At 41.8% G+C, this 4,904-nt stretch overlaps 1 long non-coding RNA gene across 1 annotated transcript; it reads right to left on the reverse strand.

The window, feature by feature from the left end:
* Positions 1-272: 272 nt before the first annotated feature.
* Positions 273-1,512, reverse strand: LOC147786244 (uncharacterized). Its single transcript, XR_015414758.1, has 2 exons — positions 1,419-1,512; positions 273-447 (listed from the first exon to the last, which is right to left on the reverse strand). It is a non-coding gene; the product is annotated as an uncharacterized LOC147786244 (long non-coding RNA).
* Between the last annotated feature and the right edge of the window lie 3,392 nt (positions 1,513-4,904).

Consider the following 4,904-nt stretch of genomic DNA (forward strand, 5'->3'; position numbering starts at 1 on the left):
ATAACTTTGGTCCTTGTCTATCTGGAAAGGTTTATGGTCTGGAATGTGCATTAAGTCGGTCATGTATTTACGAAGCATGAATATGTGACATATGTTATATAAGGTAAAGAGGGACTGTGGTAGGGGAACCTGTATGTTAGTAGTGTTAATGGCACGACCCGATTTTCGAGGCTTCGAAAAACCGAATCGTGACTAAAAAGACGAAATCGAAAACAAACAAAAGGAAAATAAAAGAAAAGAAATGCAAAGTAAAAGGATAAAAATACTTTGAATTAAAACAAAAGAGAGAAATTTTGTTTGTTAATTATTACAAAAGAAATTGCAAATATAAAATGAAATACAAAAAACTCCAAAAGACCGAAAAGGGACTGACGCTCCGGAACGACCCCCTCTGTGACTGTACAGCTCTCAAACGCTCCTCTACCTCGACCAGCAGCCAGCGAACACCTGAGAAAAATAAAGGAGAACGGGATGAGTATAAAAATTATACTCAGTAAGCCACCTACTTGTAGGCTCTCTTCGCATCTTAATTTAACAGAAACTCAGTTCTAGGACATCGGGTTCTAACCTTAGTCTCTTGGGGCTTGCCCCTTGGGTTTCACCGGTTCATCGTCCTTTCATTAGTCACCTAGAGGTTCCTTATGCCAAGCTGATATGATCGGTATCTCTCTATGAGGCGCTACCTCTACATGGCTATCTAGGACTACATGGTATCTAGCCTAGGGGGTGCTGAATACCCCTACGCCCATATAGTCCTCCTATGGGGGGGCGCGACCCAACTCGTTCCCATGCAGCTAATGGGCTGTACGACGTGGGGACACATTCCCCATGCGAAATGGCTAAGAGCAGTAAGGACTGATCAGAGACCCTTGGTCCTCCCACGAAGCTATAGATACCGTTCTCACGCTAGCAATCTATAAACACTCCTAGGTACTTTCTTGCCATGGTTAACTGCTAAGTTCCTAGGGGAAAATTAAGTCTGGCTGGAGCGACATATCGCTCCTAATAGTAATTCTCTAAGCTTATCATAGAAATGGGTACTAGAAAATAACGGGTGTGCATGCAACCGTCTTCTAACATCCTAATATTCATGCAAACTAGGCAGGCCGGCTCAACGAGGCGATGGCCTCCATCCAGCACCCAAAACACGAAGTTCGCGCTCAATGGGGCGAATTCATCCATCGAGCACCCGGAACACGGAATACACAATTCCAACCTAAATTAAGCGCATGCATACGTACAATGGAAGCTTAAGGCATACAAGCAACACTCAGATAATTCACCCAACACATCATAACAATCCATCTGATTAATTTCATTCATGGAGAGCTAATTTAAGGCAAAATTACTAACATGCATACATACAATCCAAGCGAACCCTACAAGTATTTCTTCCTAAATACTGGGTGGTGACTTACCTGGTTGACGCGTGCTCTTTTTGCTAGCGTTTCTTTGCCCGTGAGGTGTCCAAAAGTACTGATTTCTTTAAATTAGGTCCCTATTCACGTAAGAACAGTATTAGAACTGGAACCGGGACAAAAATCTGGCAAACAGAAAGCAACCGGGCAAAATTGGCCATTCCACGCGCGCTCACGCGCGCGGGAAGGCGCCAGTCGTAGGCTGCACGCGCACCCGCCTCCGCGTAGTCGCGGGTCGGCCGGTCCGGTCGGCTCGGCTCGCGTCGCGGTTCGGCCCGGCTTACAGGCGACACGTGTCGATGCCTCGCTGGATCTGCGTTGCTCCGCCGATGGTCGACGCTTGTCCGGCGCCTGTCGCAGCCGTCCGGCGCCTGTCGCCGCCGTCCGCTGCTCGCCGGCCGACTCCTTTCTTTCTTTTTTTTTTTTTTTCTTCTTCTTCTTTCTTCTCCGCCCTCTGAAAATTGAAACACAACCTTCTTTTCCGATTTTCATATCTTTCGATCCGTAGATCGGATCGACATGATTCCTTCGACAAAGTTTTAGATCGTGTTACTGGCTACGTCCTCATGTTTTTTTCGTAATTTTCGATTAACTACCAGACGAGTTAAGAAGGTCAGAATTTCGCTCACCATTCTCGGACGACTCTCGGATCTCCGCCTTCGGGTTGAGGTCTGGCCAAACTTCTTCACAGATCATGCGTAGAGTTGTTCCTAGATGAATATATCAAGATTTCAGATCTTGATTCGCAAAGGAAAACCATAGATTTGGGAAAAGTTCAAGATCCTTACCTTGCGGGTTTTCCGACTTCTTGATGAAAAATAGGACTCCGGCCACCCACATTCTCTTTTCCCTTCCAAGAAAGTCTCTCTGCATGATCTTCACCTCCTTGCATCATGATCTTCACCGGAATAGACTCCGACGGTAGTTTTCGGTGAGTCTTCCGGCGGTTCATCCTTTCTCCTCTCTCTAGGTTCTCTCTACCCCTTTCTCTCACTATCTCTCTTTTGCAGGATTATGGATGGGGTTTCGTTTGGACCCCTTAGGTGGTTGGAGGGGCAAATTTACCTATTTGCCCCTCTCGACTTTTCCCTTTCTTTTTTTTTTTTTCTATTTCTATTTCTCTTTCTTCGGGTATTACAGTTAAGGATAGTTAGTATTTTATTATAGTTGACTATATATCATATTTGATACTTTATTATAGTCAAATATCTTGTATCCATTTGTTGATTTTTCCATATCTTTGTAATTTATTTGATTCTCAAAATGATAATAAACATAGAACTTTTAAACGAATTAGGTGTGGTGATTTTAACAAATATTCTCATGGTACAAGAGCCTTTCAGTTTATGAACCCCGAATCTTTCCTTTCAATGGCTTTTAAATTCTCTACCTCTCTACCACCACTACTGGCTTTGATGCTGTAGTGGTAGTCTCCATGGCGGACATAGGCGGAGCCGATTGATTACTCTTCGGCTCCACCCTTTTGACCTCTAAATCATCCTTTGCAGGTCAACCCTTCGCCATACTCTGTACATACAACATCACCTTCTCCAACACAACTGGTTTCTCCCTAACCAACATAGCCTCTTTCATTTTCTTTCCAATCGGTCCTTCATCCTTTATAGAAACCCTAACCTCAAGATCCTCATAAGCTTTCTCATAAAAAATATACGAAATCTCAAGTACTGACCTTCAGCAGAGATTTACCTTTGGGATCCGGGCACCGTGCTGGCCTCTTCGCGAACCAAATCGCAGCCAGCCTCCTCACCAAAATTGGCTCCTTTATCCATTGGGACAACTCTTTGGGCTTCAACATCGTCTTCGTCAATTCCTCTCCGTCTATTGGAACTTCACCACCTGCTATGGCGTTGACTACTTCTCAACCAGCTCTGTCTACTACTCTTTTGGAGTCACCAGGCAAAATATGTTCGAGATATTCTTACTCGTACTCATTTTCTCAATAGCAAACCAGTCCACAAGATGCAGACACCACTCCATCTCCGTCCCTCTCTTCCTTTCTTCGTCGCAAATACACCACAGAGTTTGCATTCTCAAGTTTCTGCCCTCTTCTTCCTCACTCTTGCCCTTTTCTCATAATAGAGCCATCGCTCTAATTCTGAAGCCTTTGCCTTGCGTCTCTATAGCCCACAACCAATGATTGTTTCTCAACACCAGATTGCTGATCGTTCAATTTTCTCTAATCTTGCTCTCTATCGATCACCTGTTGGTGTCTTCTTTATTGACTTTCTCTTTGACCCGTCAATTTCTATTTTTCCAATTTCCTCCTGCCTCTTTCTCCATTTCCATACTCTTTTTCGATTCATTCCCATTCTATTTTAAATTGCAATTTCTATATCTTCTAATGTTAGATTTGTAGGAATTCTTATGGAGATTTTTTATTCTCCCTCTTCTTTGTTCAATTTGTTACTTGACCAAGGCCCTTCCAATAGCCCTCTCTCTATATTCTCCTTCTTCCTCTCGGTTTCCTCCTCCTACTTTGTGGGGTAGACATATTCTCGTTGGAGCCATTGCCGCTACAGTTTTAGATCGTCAAGAAAATACTATGCCGCCCAATTAGACGTCTCCTTCGAACAAAATTGCTGACAAATTCACAAAAAGTGTTTCTCAACCTCTCTTTGAATTTTTCATATCCAAACTTCACATTCGTTCAAATCTGACGCTCAGCTTGTGGGGGGGTGTTAAGAATATTTAGTACTGAATTATATTTTACCATATATATCATATTCCATCTTTTATTATAGCCAAATATCTAGATATTTGTCTTCCATTACGGCTTACCATAAATATCATATTTGTCTTCCATTATGGCTTACCGTAGGTATCATATTTTCCTTTCTATTATAGGCAAACATCTTATATCCATTTATTGCTCTTCTATTTATTACTCTTTTCATATCCTTGTAATTTTTTATTCTCTAAATGATTATAAATAGAGAACTTTCACACCATTTAGGTGTGGTGGTTTTACCAAATATCCTCAACAGGTACGATTCAATCTAACATGTCGATAGGTATGCTAAAGCATGGACTTAACTCGTGCTTCATTTGAACCTTATTATGTTGTTCATCGAGGCTACCTTCAAGCATACTTTGTTGCCTACTTTCAACTCTAGCTCTCTACGTATTACATCAATGGAACATTTTTTTATTTCTTATTTTTCTGTCTACACCAAGTTGTATGCATCCACATCCTAACCTTTTGCACGACCTCATTAGTGGCTTGGACATACTACTCTTCGTTTAAAATGGTTCACTATACCACATTCTATGGCATTTTGTGCTGAAAGGAAACATTTTTGTTCATCCAAGACTCATACTTTGAGAAATTTGTGTAATGCTCACTATATAGAACCTTAAGTTTGCTTAAGGGTTTATCCTGTTACTCCCTTTAGAATTTATTTAGACTATTACAAACTAGTTTAAGAACCTCCTCGAAGATCTATAGAAGTTGTGTGCATTAATAAG

The sequence above is a fragment of the Cucurbita pepo genome, unplaced genomic scaffold (genome assembly GCF_057944985.1).
Source record: "Cucurbita pepo subsp. pepo isolate OVF unplaced genomic scaffold, ASM5794498v1 scafford_4, whole genome shotgun sequence".
NCBI classification, from domain to species: Eukaryota; Viridiplantae; Streptophyta; class Magnoliopsida; order Cucurbitales; family Cucurbitaceae; genus Cucurbita; species Cucurbita pepo.